This window comes from Alligator mississippiensis, chromosome 1, assembly GCF_030867095.1.
Source record: "Alligator mississippiensis isolate rAllMis1 chromosome 1, rAllMis1, whole genome shotgun sequence".
Classification (NCBI taxonomy): Eukaryota; Metazoa; Chordata; order Crocodylia; family Alligatoridae; genus Alligator; species Alligator mississippiensis.
In genome coordinates, this window is record NC_081824.1 from 410,273,839 (window position 1) to 410,288,984 (window position 15,146).

The window sequence follows — 15,146 nt, forward strand, 5'->3', positions numbered from 1 at the left end:
AGAAAAGCCACTGGTAAAGTTTCTACAGATCTCTGTAGCCGTTCCATTACATTCTAGAGCTTGGAGATAATTTTCCGTTCACTTTTAGAGGATGCCTAGAGTATTTTTTATTGAATTCTATTATTGAATGGTGGGCACCACCAGAGAAAGTTGCTTTTCTGTTAAATTTGATAATATTTATTCATCAGAGTAGAGAAAGAGTTTGGGTAGGAAAACACCAAAATCTCATGAAAGCATAGAGGTGCACCCAACATAAAACCAGAAAACAGGATTAAAATCCAAACCAAAATTGTAGGGGAAGGTTCGGATCAAAGCTTTGTACCCCAACTATACTTAGCCCTGTAATTTGGACGGTTCAGATTCAAGTCCACTTTTTGAGACACAGTTTAGACAGACCTACTGCTGTGGTTGTTCCTAGAGAACAATTATGTCACATGAAAACTGGGTCGGGGCGGGAGAGAAGAGAGTCAGCTTTACGCAGATACAGCAGCTCCATCTGTGCCTATGAAGACCATCCCCCAGGCAGAACAAGAGAGAGGAGAGAGAAGGTAGCTTTCCAGAATCTTCCCCTTCGGATATCTGCTTTAACTAGGGCACAGTATGTATAAAAACAAAACAAAAAAAAAACAACAAATAACTGCACATAATAAAGGCTGTGATGCTATTTTTAGGCAGAAAACCCAGGAATTCTGCTCTGTCGTATCCCTTAAAAGCCAGTGGATGGATTTATGATTTTCCTGACATCTATGCCTCATTGAACAATTTTCTTCAGGTCCTGATTTTAATCCTGTTCTGTTGCCATGGCAATGGCAACACAAACACCTCCAAAAGACGAGCTGAGTCAGTGTTACTTCTCTTTGAAGAAGAACGTCTTACTGTACACACACACACACACACACACACACGAACTGCAAAAGTATTTAGTGTAATTTTGACCACATGGTAAGGTAATTTTAGTAAGTCATAAAGTAGAAAACACCAGCTAGAGCCAGAGGCATGTCAGCCTGGATAGGGGACCAAGAAGCATTCGACTTTGTTCTTAATGTCTCTTAAGACCATGTTTTGCTCTGTATCCAGTCCAGCGCTGAGGTATAAAATATAGAAAGTATTTTGCAACCTAAATTGCCATTTAAAACTTAGCTTAATGGACCGTTTCATTCTAAAGTTTCCCCTTAGTTTCAAAAGATCCTGAACTGTACTGGTTTTATATTTTCAGCAAATTACTCTAATTCTTTGCTCCCTGCTTCAGTGTTTTTTTCCCCAAACATGGAGAGATGAATGAATCTTCTCAGCCACTCCAGGGGATTTGTACTTGTTAATAAGTATCATTAACCCCATTTCATGGGTGATGACATTGAGTCAGACTGTTTAAATATCATGCTTATGGGTACAAAGGGAGTCAATGTCAGAGCCAATATCAGAACTAAAAAATGTCTGGCTCTCAGCCCTGTGGTTAGACTACTTGGCCACACCTCTGTTTGACAGCAAAAGTCATTTGGGATGTTGGTCTCAGACGTCTGCCTTAGCACGGTCACAGTGATACCTTCACAGCACTGGGGTGAGCTCTGTGCCAAAACTAGAAAACAGTTACTACTACGCAGGGTCTTTGCAAAAGGTGAAAAAAAACAGCATTTGAGCTACAAGGCTGTGGAAGAAACTTACCAGAGGCAGGAGAGAGACAGTGGGACACCACACCGGTAGCCGATAGTGGTGAAAGTGAAACCGCGGCAGCTCGAAGATCAAAGGAAAAGCCCACGGCAGAGCCGGGAAGAGCCAGGAATGGCTCCCACGTCTGTTTGGGCATGCTTTGTAAAAGCATGCCGGGGGCAATTGGCCAGGTGGCCACCCGGCACTAGGATAAAATGAAGGAAGCCAGGGGGACCAGAAGTAGTGTCCCCAACCGGTCCAGAGAGGCCAGAGAGCCCAGAGGACCCTGAAGAGGAGGGAACGTGGTGGTGCTGCAGAGAGGAGAGCATGGAGGGCAAAATGCCCCATCCAAGGGGAGCGGACCCAACAGCTAGTAGTCCCTAGGAGGCTCTGTGAGAAGGTATGGAGGTTGGCACATGCTAGCCCAGTGGGTGGCCATCTCAGGGCAAACAAGACAGTGACCAGAATTGGGCAGTAGTTTTTTTGGCCAGGGATGAGGGATGACATTATGTGGTATTGTGAGGCCTGTCCGGAGTGTCAGAGGGTCCAAGAGAGATGGCCCCCACAGGCACCATTGCAACCAATGCCCCTCATCAAGGTACCCTTCAATCGGATAGCACTAGACGTAGTGGGGCCCTTAACAAAGAGTAGCACCGGGCACCAATATATATTAGTCATCATTAACTATGCTACACGCTACCCTGATGCTATACCACTGTGATCAGTGACAGCCCCCCGAATTGCAGAGGAATTATTAAAATGGGTGTCCTGGGTGGGAGTTCTGAGAGAGATAATCACGGATCAGGCGATGAACTTTATGTCTGGGGTTATCTGGATCATATGTCAGCTGTTGAAGATCTGGCAACTCCGTACCTCGGTCTACCACCTGCAGACCAACGGGCTGGTAGAATGCCTAAATGGCACAATTAAATGCCTATTGCGGCGATGTGCCCAGGACGAACCAAGGAGGTGGGATTTGATCCTAATACCCCTCCTCTTGATGCTGAGGGATGCCCCACAGGCGTCCATGTGGCTGTCTCCATTAGAGTTGATATACGGCCACAAGCCCCTAGGGCTTTTACAAGGGGTAAGAGAGGAATAGGAAAACGTGGGATGACCTGAAATCAGGGTACACCGCTACCAACAGGAAATGATACAGCAGTTAACGAAGGTGAGGCAGCTGGTCCAGGAACACTTGGCTGAGGCCCAGCAGAAGCAATAACAAGGATACAACAAAGGAGCCCGAGCCAGAGAGTTCTGCATCGGGGATAAGGTCCTTGTACTACTCCCCACTACAGCCAACAAGTTGCTGACGCGCTGGCAAGGCCCGTTTGAAATCTTGTGGCAGGCCGGGCCTGTGGACTATGAAGTTCATCGCCCTGGGCATAGAAAAGAACGGCAAATTTATCATGTCAACTTATTGAAGGCATGGCAGGAGCCGGAAGGTTGGCTGTTGAGCCCAGGAGACCCCTGGGAGGAACTAGGACCTGAGGCAGAAGGGCTACTGGAAGGGCCAGAATCAGGTGGTCAACCAGTGTATGGGCCCGAACTCAACGCCTAACAGCACGACCAGCTGGGGAGGATGGTGATGAAGTTCCGTGGATTGTTCGACAAGAGGCCCGGCCAGGCCCAAGGGATACAACATGAGATACATACACCAAAGGGGGTCGTTGTACAAGAAAGGTGGAGGCCCATCCCCCATCACTGGCAAGAGAAGGTCTGGGGAGAACTACAAAAGATGCTGGCCCAAGGGATCATCACGCTGTCACATGGTCCCTGGTGCAGTCCAATGGTAATAGTGCCGAAAAGCGACGGTATGCTCCGACTATGCATCGATTTTCGGAAGGTTGAGGTGGCCAGATTCAACACTTTTCCCATGCCACATGTAGAAGAGTTACTAGAGCGGACAGGGCATGCTCAATACATCTCCACTATCGATATGGCAAAGGGGTACTGGCAAATCCCTGTGGCAGGAAGAGACCAGCCAAAAACAGCCTTTGGCACCCCCTGGGGGCTGTCTGAGTTTACACGAATGACCTTCGGCCTACATGGGGCTGCAGCAACCTTTCATCGACTGATGGACCTCATTCTAGCCCCACACACAATGTATACAGCCACATACATCAATGATGTAGTAATTTACTTGCAGACCTGGGAACAGCACTTACGCCATGTAGGAGCGGTGCTGTAAGAAATACACCAGGTAGCCCTGATGGTTAACCCAAAAAAATGCACCTTAGGGGTGTGAGAGATGGATTATTTGGGATTCAGAGTAGAACAAAGTAGGATATGCCCTCTAGCTAGTAAGTTAGATATAATAAAAAAATACCTGCCTCCACAGACAAAGTGACAGATGCGGGCTTTTCTGGGACTAGCAAACTATTATAAACAATTCATTCCCTGCTTCGCAGAGAAAACCATAGCACTAACAGAGGCTACAAGAGGGAAGGTACTCCCTATTAATAGGGCCCTATTAAGTGGATACCTGCAATGGAGAAAGGGTTTGAAGACATCAAAAGAGATTTGTGCAGTGAGGTAGTTGTCATAACACCCAACTTCTCGAAAATTTTCATTCTACAGACTGCTGCCTCCAAGATGGCCATAGGGGCAGTGCTTTGCCAGGAACAAGGGGGTGTAGATGGCCCAATTGCCTACATAAGCTGAAAGTTAAACAATGCGGAAACCAGGTATTCCACGATCAAAAGGGAGTACCTAGCTATAAAGCAGGCAGTAAACTATTTTAGATATTATTTAATGGGGTGAGAGTTTGACCTGGTTACTGATCATGCTCCACTACAATGGCTGAATAAGTTTAAGCATGGCAATGCCCGGATAACATGATAGCCATTGTCACTACAGCCATTTAAGTTCAGAGTAAGGTATTGACCAGGGATGGCTAATCGCGGTGCTGATTTCCTATCAAGGTGCATCGAGAGGAAAGAAATGGACGATGAAATGCCCCAAGGCAACTTAAATGGTGGAGGTATGTGGAAGAAACTTACTGGAGGCAGGAGAGAGGTGGCGGGACGCTACACTGGCAGCCAACAGCAGCGAAAGTGAAACCGCGGCAGCTCGAAGATCAAAGGAAAAACCCTCAGCAGAGCTGGGAGGAGCCAGGAACGGCTCCCACGTCTGTTTGGGTGCGCTTTGTAAAAGCATGCCAGGGGGCAATTGGCTGGGTGGCCACCTGGCACTGGGATAAAAGGCCTGGCAGGAAGAAAGCCGGGGGGACCGGAAGTAGTGTCCCCAACCAGCCCAGAGAGGTCAGAGAGCCCAGAGGACCCTGAAGAGGAGGGAACATGGTGGCGCCACAGAGAGGGGAGCATGGAGGGCAAGCCAGACAAGCGAAGACCCAAGGAATCGCTTACAAGGCTGACATGGACTGAGGCCAGCAACAGCAGCGACTGGGACACCAGCAGAGATGACAGAGACAGAATCTGGATGCGGATGCCAGACAACAGGTACCAAACCCGGGGAGGAAACAACGCGACAAGGGGGTTTGAGACCCAGGCGGAGTCAGGCACAGTGTGAACCGGGAAGCACAGAAGGGCCGCGGCGGACGCTCAGTGCAAGTACCACCTGTAGCCCACAGCTACAGCTCCTGAGATACTGAGCATCTGTAAGGGCCAGAACACTGGCCCCGATGAACAACATCATGGTTGGTGTTAGGCAGGGTGATGGGGAGGTGGAGCCCCAAGAAGCAAAAGCCGCGAGGATGACCAAGGGAGAGTACCAGGGGAGATGGGACCAGACACCATCCTCCCGCTAGAATACCATTTACCACCAAAGATGTGGCAGGTGAGACCCCTGGGGATCTGACCCAAAGTTGCTCCCAGTAGCCTGGCCGTACAGCCCAGGAGGCTATGGCGAGGTTCGAAAGAAACCCAGACGCGTGATGCTCATGGGGAGAGGCACGGAAGGTTACAAGGGCATTCTTCTTTGGCTTCCAATCTACTTTTATGTGGCACAGAATCACAAGGTTGCAGAGGTACCAGAAAGAAGTCATGTGTTTTGTGAATGAAGATTTAGGCAAAGACCAAGAGATAATTCTTTGCAAAAAGCTAAAATAGAAATTATCTGATGAAAAACAAAGGTGGAATCCTCTTCCCCCTGTCCCTTGTAATTCAGAGTCCAAAATTGGTGATCCAGAGGTTGAACACTTTCATCATTCAGATGGAAAAGAGTTGTATCCAGACTCTGAATCCTAGCCTGGTTATGGATTTGCTCTCTTAACAGAATAGCTGGTTTCAGTTCTGCCAATTCCCCCTCCACAGTTTCACACTGATATTCCAGCCCATAGAGCAGCAATGAGAGCTTGGAAAAATGCTGCAAAGTACAATGTAATTAACAGCTCAAAAAACAGGTGAGCCAATTTTCTGTCCCATGGAGATTTGCTTAAATAGTGCCCCCCCCAAGATTCTGTCATTCTGCCTTTCCTTCTCCTTTCATAACATCTCAAAGGTTTCCAGGTGGCTCATGACTATATGAGCTTATTTCACTCTGTATGTGCATGACATCTTGATAAAATTAAAAACCTCTTGTCAGGACTATATTGAGAAAAGTCTCTGTACTGTTTTAGTGAAGTGATTTAGGGTACTAGGGAATTTAGTTCACCCAAGAGCCAGTGTAAGGGCTATTTGTTTTCATTCATCTGTGTGATTCTGTGATATTTGTCATAACAAAATGAAACTTCTTGCTTGATTTATTCCCACAAATAATAATAATTAATAATATTAGTAAGGAACCCTTCTATTCAGAATGCACCAGCTCCTGAGGTGAAATTATATATATATATATATATATATGTATATATATATATATATATATATAAAACATAAACCTATATATATAAAAACTTTTATATATATATAATATATATATAACATAAACTTATATATATATTTTATATATATATAAAAGTTTTTATATATATAAGTTTATGTTATATATATATATAAATAAAAGTTTATATATATATATATAGGTTTATGTTTTTATATATATATATATATATATATATATATATAATTTCACCTCAGGAGCTGGTGCATTCTGAATAGAAGGGTTCCTTACTAATATTATTAATTATTATTATTTGTGGGAATAAATCAAGCAAGAAGTTTCATTTTGTTCTGACAAATATCACAGAATCACACAGATGAATGAAAACAAATAGCCCTTATATAAAAATTATATATATAAAAAAATTTTGGTAGATAAAGGGGACTGGTGGGTAGAGCGATTTTGAACTCCCATCTATAGTAAATCTAAAGCTAGTTTCAGGAAGGTTTCAGAATTTGGCATTGAAGTGCTTGTAAATTTCTTGGTGTATTTGCTAATATGGCAGTAAGAAGGTGGCTTTTTTTAAAACTTACTTGGCAAGAGTTTTAATGGTAACAGCTGTCCAAACATGACACAAGACCCCACTATAGAATTTAGCTGAAAAATGTAAAATGTACTGAATTGTTGGACTGATGTATTATTTACAAGCAAATCGAGTTTCTCCTGAGCCCTCTTGATGTATTTCATTTCATAAACGACTGGATTTTTGTTTTAAGAGTTTTTGATTTAGAAAGAGAGGCAAGACAGGAAATATAAAAGCACCAGGGTAGCCTACAAAAAGCTCAAATGCCCAGCTCAGCAGACATTTTTACTACAGTACCATGAGTTAACTAGTTTTTAAGATATGCTAGAAAAATAACTTAAAAGACATTAACTGGTATAAAGAGCATTCCTAGAGAATGAGGGTCAAATTTTTCAAGACAGCTCAAATCTAGCTCCTTTTATATATAGGTAAACATTTATTTTTAGCATTTTCTTCAGTGATAGCAGCACTGAATAGGCACGTGACTGTTACCACCAGGATCACATACTGGAAAACAAGATTTTCTCTTGTGCTCTGCCATGTATCAGTTTCTCCACCTATTGCATCTTATCTCTGAACTCTACAAGGCAGAGGAGGCCTTTGTTTTATTTCTGTGGGGCCCTAATCCCTGGTTGTGATTGTAGGAAGCTATCTGCTAGTTGTTAGTAATGCTATTACCTCTATGCACAGAATATACATGCACCAGCCACACAATCAGTGACAGGAAAGCATAGGTGTAATTGGTGGCATGCCTACTCAGAAGTGGCAAGACCCAGGCCCCTTTCATAATCAACTGCTGTGCATTCTGTTTATAGTAGGATCAGGCACATATATAACAATGGCTAAACCATTTGGAAATAACTCCTGCTTCTGTATACAAACCCAGGATATAGTAGAATTTACCTCAGATAATAGACTTTCCTTTTTGCTAAAATTTAGCAACTAGAAATAGCCACATATTTTTTTCAAGCTAAGGATGAGTTGAGTGCACAGCATCCAGCAGGACTGACTAGAGCCATACTCCAGACTTACTGAGCCAGCTCTGCTGATGCCATTTACTTCTGTCACACAAGGGCCTTGCTATTCCAAGCCTGGACCTCACTTGAAGAAACACCACCATCTGTGCAGAAAGATACAGTACTTTTTTCAATTGACTAAGAGCTAAAACTTTTTTGGTAACTATTTATTCAAGTGAGGAGTACTGACATTTGTTTCCAAATGAGAGCTTTGCCTGAGTAAGAATAGGGTAAAAATGTGAGGGCTAAATTTTTCCCACTGTAGGGAAGAGCGGGAAATTATGAGTTTCATACAAACTCTTTCAGTGATATATAAGAGTTTGGACAGGCCACACAGCCTGGTAGATTCCCAAAGATCTTGGGTTCTACTATAGGGAAAGAAGCATCCATGGAGAGGTTGCATCTCTCACAACATAGCTGAGAACCCCTGTGACTTTCCTCTAGCTCTCTGGCAGCATGGCTATATGCTACAGCTACTGGTATTCATTGATCAGTAAGTTAAGAGGATGTGTTTATCCTATGTCCTCCTCTCTCTTACCACAGCCCTATGAGCACAGGTCCTTGAGATCCCCACTGAGATCCTTCCTGAGATAGTGGGATGGTTACATTGAGGCTGTGTGTCCCTGCCCCCGCAACATGTCTGCACATGCAGGCGGGCAAATCCATAAAGCCAGACAGCTCCACGCAAGCAGATCCATGGGATAAAGATTCAAGTACTAGGACAAAGTACAATTGACTTTTATTAGAAGATGTTTAGGATTGTGAATCCAAAAAAGATAACAAAGCCGGAAGGGAAATACAGCTCGCCCGAGCGAGGGACTAACAATAGAAGGATGGGGGTGAGGAGGGGAACGCAACTAGGTTACAGGAGATACAATGTTAGCCAACTAAGCCCGGGGGAGGGGGGAAGGGGGAAGGGGAGGGAGGGGGTTCACGACGCTGAGAGAAAAAGAAGATAGATACATACAAACCCGTTACGATGGTCCGCAATGGTGGAAGAAGTGGTTCGAAGAAAAAGTGTCTCAGTCCACATAGAGTCTCATCGTGGGGGTCCTCTTTGGGTGGAGCAGGGTTGTCCATTGCTGAAGTATCCTCTCGAAGTGAAGGTCCAACTGGTGCAGAGGGGGGTGTTCAGGCGGTCCCCTCTGGGTCCGGCCCGGCAGCAGTTCGTCTGCTGGGGTCGGAGTACTGGCGGTGGCCCGTGATGTGTTCCACGTAGATGTCACGGGACCAACGGATGGTGTTGGACACCATGAGGCAGCGTATCAGCTTGGCGTAGTGGTGAGAGATGCGGCAGGCAGGCAGGATGCTCTCGTTGCTGGGGTCCCAGGCTCCGAGCATTCCCACGATGAGCGTGTCAACCATCACATCATAGCCACAGCCCCTCAGGATGTTGGCTAGCGGGGCGTACTTCTCCCGCTTGCGAGCCCGGGCATTGGTGAAGGCTTGGTGCCGGTTCTCGAAGGGGATGGTTATGTCCATGATCACGACCTTCTTGGCCTCTTCGTTGATGATGACAATGTTGAGTCGCATCTGGCTCTCGCAGCCCAAGACGGTGTGGTTCACGGAGACCTCCCCCGCCCTCACCAGGCGGTCCTGGACAGCGTTGTGGTGGAGCTGCCAGGCCCTGGCGTGCGCCTTGCAGCTGCACAGCACATGGGGAAGGGTCTCTGCCGCGTAGCTGCACCGTCGGCACCTCTTGTCCCGGTGGCCGAAGCGGACGGCCCCATTCAGAGGCAGGCAGTTGAGGCGGGCACGGTGGAAGAAGCGCCAGTCCGCGAAGCACATGAAGCTCCCATTGGGCATGAAGTGGTTGCTGGAGTCCCACTTTGAGGTGATGTCGAAGACCTGGCCCTGGTCAGGTTTGGCCCTCAGGTCACCAGCGTACTTGTTCAGACAGTGTCCTTCAGGAACCGCTCCAGGAAGGTCCTTGTGCGGGGCATCACGGTGATGGGGTCAGTATGCGGGGCTGGTTGCAGGGAGACTCCCAGCTCCCGGTGCTCCCTGGTCCAGGTCCAGGTGCAGCCGATGCATTTCCTGAGGTGGCACGTGGCGTTGCGGGCTCAGCTCCACAGCGAGGCAAAGTCCCTGCCGTCTCTGCCGAACTTGCCCTCCAGAGAGCCGCTGAGGAAAGTGGCCAAGTCATGTCCAGTCGGCTGCCACACAATCCTCTTGTGGGCGGTCTCCTTGAGGGCGCTGGCGGCAATGCAATAACCTGTCCATAAGCCCTGACACGGAGAGGTTTGCAGGAGCCTGTCTCCACTAAACTAGCTAGCTCCCATTTAGTCACTTTTTAAACATAATAATGAAAACTTTTTTTTGCCTTAGGAATAAATAAAAGATATTGGGAGAAATAAAGCAAAACAGCAGCAAAATTAAAAAGCGGCAGAAAAAAAGTGATGAAAATGCAGAAAAAATGAGTGAGCAATGCTCAGAGAAAGCCATAGGCAGTCACCCCTGTTGTACAACTCAACATGACAGAGTGGGGTGTAGTAATACCTCAGGTAAACCAAAACAAGAATCCCATGAAGGGAATTTGAAGAGAATAATCCCTAGTTTTGGTTTCCATGTTCAGATTTAATTAAAATAGTTCCTGAAACAATTCTGCCCTTATCTATCTCCTACGATCTACTATGGTTACTAGAGCTGTCCATTTTAAAGTAGGGGCTCCAAAACTTTTTGGATCACTATGAACCATCAACAGTCTTCACAGAGTATCTTGTATCCTTATCAGCAAGATTTTGTTTGGAAAGGGTAAAGAGTTTGGTGGAATCTATGGAAAGCTTGCCCTGGTCTTGTGAACTGCTGTTTGAAAGCCACTGGTCTAAAATTAGGATACTATTTGGCTTCAGGTCAGTTTGAAGGCATATGAGGGTGTAGGCACATGTATCTTCCTTATGCAGGTAGCTCATCTGAAATGCAACATCTGGAGTGAGACATAGCATTCTTATGGATTAAACATCTGTACCACAATGCAGGTTGTCATTACTTGAATTGCCTTGCATTTGAGCATGACCATTTCTCAAATTAAACAATTCAGATAATGGTGCCAAGATAACTATGGTGACGAATGACTTGAAATGGTTATAATCATAATAGTTGATAAGATGCAGCTGTGTAGGTCTGACCTAATCCAGATCAAATCCTCCCAAGTCTGTTCTAAAAATAGAGCAAGCAAACAAACAAGCCAAAAACCATCTACCTATTTAAAAATCAGTGATGCTTTATACAGAATAGAACTCAATCCCTATCTCTCAATCTAAATGCAGCTTATTGAATAGAGATGGCCATTGTGCCACAAGTTCACCATTATATTTATAGACCCAGACACTGAAAGGCGGAGCCCATCTTTAAGACTCATTGTATTTTGGCAGCAAACAGGAAGCAAATGATAACTTACTGAGGTCAAGCTCAATTTGAATCCACTAGAAGTTTATTTTCTTTTCAAACATTATAGTTTTCTCATTACCTTCCTTCATGGGAACTTTCTACTAGTTTCTTATATAACTATTATAATATACACAATGTGGCAGATTTTTAAAAGCTGTGACCAAATCTTACATTGGGTTAAGAACCAGGCTTGGGCAAAATAACCTTTGTTTTTACTTACATCTGCTACTTCTTGCAAACCAAATGTCATCTTTGGTGCACTGAAATCCCAGTATCAAATGCCATTTTTTTTGCTTGAGAAGGATGCTAATATGGCTGGGGGTGGCAGCTTTCTGAACAAGACAAACCTGTATGGCACTTAAGCAAACAGAAAAAATTAAGAAAACTGATCCTGGAATCTATGCGCAGGGGCCTGCATTTCCTCCCATGTATGCTGAGTGGAGCTTACTAAACTAAGCTACACGAGCGAGCTTTCCAGTGTTTGTCTCAAATAATATTGCTACTTCAATCCCAGGATCTGAAGGTGCTTTTCCCTGCCTGTGAGGTAGTATCTTTATTCACATTACTCATTGGTAAACTGAAGAACACAGAAGCAGGGCTGTTTGTAACGGATTCCAGACACCGAGGTTTCCAACCTTGTATTAACCCAAAGATCATATTTTCTCTATTTGCAGCTGCAGTGATTACTTTCTGTGCTTTCCTTCTCATGGTCATAATTTCTGCCTCATCAACTTTCATTACCACTGTCTCTCTCTTTGCTACCATGGGCCCTTCCTCCCTACAGTTTTTCACTAGATCCAGTGCAGGGGGCAATGGGATGAGAAGAGACAGCCCAAGTAAACTTTGATTGCTTGCTTAGAAGCCCAGAAGTTGGCAGGAGAAACAGGGGAAGGGGAATTCAGACATGTATTCCCGATGTATGAGATCTGGCACTTCTCCCTCTGGCCCCGATGTGTGTTTGCAGGTGGATAGTGCTGCTATGTCTGTAGCACTGCTGGAAGTTTTAGTTTTGTGACATGCAGGTTATGAGCTGTTGTTGTTTTTTTTTTAATATCTTTATTTTTATCTCATTTGAATCTGAAATAGCCATGCCAGGACCAGTGGGGAGAGAGAGCAGTGGGGAGCTCAGGAAAGCAAGCAGCTACCTAAAGATACTTAACATTTTATACAGATATATAAAAAGTTATTTTAAGAAACTGGAATTCATCAAATAAATAAATACTCATCTCCCTGCCATTCCTATCCCAGCATTAGGTTGCTCAGGTTGTTTTGGATGAGACCAGGCCTGTCGCTGTGCTGGTAAAATGGTTGGGGGCAGGCTATCGCTTTTGGGGCCTGCATACAAGAGTACTGTGCCCGCCTCCGCTCGACCAGGCGCTCCCGGGCTGCTTTAGCCCGGGAGCCTGTTCTCACTGGCCACGAGCTCACGAGAGGGCCCCGGGAGGTGCCTCGGGTGGTGACGGGAGGCCCCCTAACCTCGCCTGCCACGACTTTGAATGTAATCTCAGTGGTGGGGGTCTCCATTAATGCTGCCTCCCGGGGTCGTTGCGCCTTCGGCGGGCACTCACGGGGCTCTGACCTCCCCTACACCCCGGCCAATCGCCACCTGCTGCTGCTGGTCTTCTAGTGGCCTTCCTCAGGTGGCCCCAGTGTGTCTCCAGTCCTGTGCCTCCCAGTGGTCCCCACTCCAGAGAACCAAGCTTCCCAGGCTGGAATCCGCCTTGAGGGTTTCACACCCCCTGATTCCCTGCTGCCCCTAGCCTATACTGACCCGAGGCTACTGCAACACAAAATGAGAGAGCCTAAAGGAAAGCGAACAACAAAACAGAAAGTCGAGCCCTTCTATCATGCCTAGTCCGGGATCTGACCTGGGTGCCTAAGCCCCGATCGACGGGCTGCCCTGGCTCAGAGTCCGTCGGGTGGCTTAAGGCCACCGACTCCCCCGGGAGTCTACTCTCCAGGACCGTGGCTCCAGCTCTCTGGGAGCCTCGTATCCGGTGTTCACTCCCTCGCCGGTCCCACTTCCGGTTCCTCCGCCGGCCTGTCTGTCAGCTCTCTCGCCGGGTCCGCTGCCGGTTTCCTCACCGGCTACGCTGCCCACTCCTTTACCGGATCCGTAGCTGGTTTCTTCTCTAGTCCTGCTGCCGACGTCGTCTCCACCTTCTCCGTCGGCTCCTTTAAGAACGCAGCTCTCGCTGCTGTAGCTGCAGCTTTCTTCGCCGGCTCCTTTAAGAACGCAGCTGTTGCTGCTGTAGCTGCAGCTTTCTTCGCCGGCTCCTTTAACGGCATGGCTCTCGCTGCTGCAGCTGCCGTTGGCAACGCCGCTGCCTCTGCCGTTGCCAGGACTTCCCCCGTCAGGCTGGGTACACAGGCCCTGCGGGCGCGGGTCCCCCTCTCGGGGTTCCCTGCGGGCTTTCCCCGCTTCCCGCCTGGCCCCGCTTCCGGGGCCGCCTTTTATCTCTGCCAGGCGGCGTCTCCCACCGGCGTCGCCCGGCCCCAGCTGTATAAAAGCGCGGCTTACAAATCGCACTGGCGGTTTCGTTGCGCGCATGTCCCTGCCTGTCCCGGCCTCTGCGTGGGGTAAGTAAATGGTTACTTCCCCCCTGGTTCGGCCCCGGGGTACTCTTCTAACCCCGGCGTCCCTGGGACACAACCCCCCCCTCAAGATGCCTTGGGGCGCTTCTTCGGACCCAGCTCGGGTCGTACCTGTCAGGCTGGTCTGTCCATTTGGCTGGTCATCTCGGCTCCCAGTCTGGTCTTCTCCGTCACACCTGGATAGGAAGTCCACCACTGCATTATCCTTCCCCGGTCGGTGTACTATGCAAAACTTATAAGATTGGAGTGCCAGGGCCCACCGTGTTATTCGGGAGTTATCGGTCCTGGCCGTGCTCAGCCACCTTAGCGGAGCATGATCCGTTACCAATTTGAATTCTCTGCCCATTAGGTAATACCTGAAGTAGTCTACCGCCCACCGTATGGCTAAGCATTCCCGTTCTATGGTGGAGTACCTTCTCTCCGTCGGCAGCAGCTTGCGACTGGCGTACGCCACAGGCCTTTCACTGCCCCTGTCCTCCTGGGTTAAGACGGCCCCCAACGCGGTCTCCGAGGCATCCGTCTGTAAAACGAAGGGTTTTTTGAAGTCAGGAGTGTGTATTACCACTTCCTCGCAGAGGGCTTGTTTCAGCTTTCTGAAACTTCGCGTCACTTCTTCCATCCACCTGACTACCCCTGTTTTCCGCCCTCTGAGTGCCTCTGATAAAGGCGCGGACAATACTGAGAAGTGGGGTACAAACCGCCTATAATAATTGGTGAGCCCCAGGAATGATCGAAGCTGGCGACAGTTTTGCGGGGGCATAAAATTGCGGATAACCTCCACTTTATCGGCTAACAGTCTGATCATGCCTCTGCCAAACAGAAACCCCAGGTATTTAGTTTCCTTCTGGGCCAGGGCACATTTTCGAGGGTTGGCTGTTAGCCCCGCCCATCTCAATTCCGTCAGGATGGCTCGAAGGGCTCTTTTGTGTTGTACCCATGTCCGGGTATATGTGACGATATCGTCTATATAGGCCGCGGCATACTCGGCATGTGGGGCCAGTATCCGATCCATCAGGCGCTGAAACATCGCGGCCGCACCATGTAACCCAAAGGGCATCCTGACAAACTCGTACAGCCCCCATGGGGTGCCAAATGCCGTCTTCGGCTGACCTTCTTTGGCCACCGGGATCTGC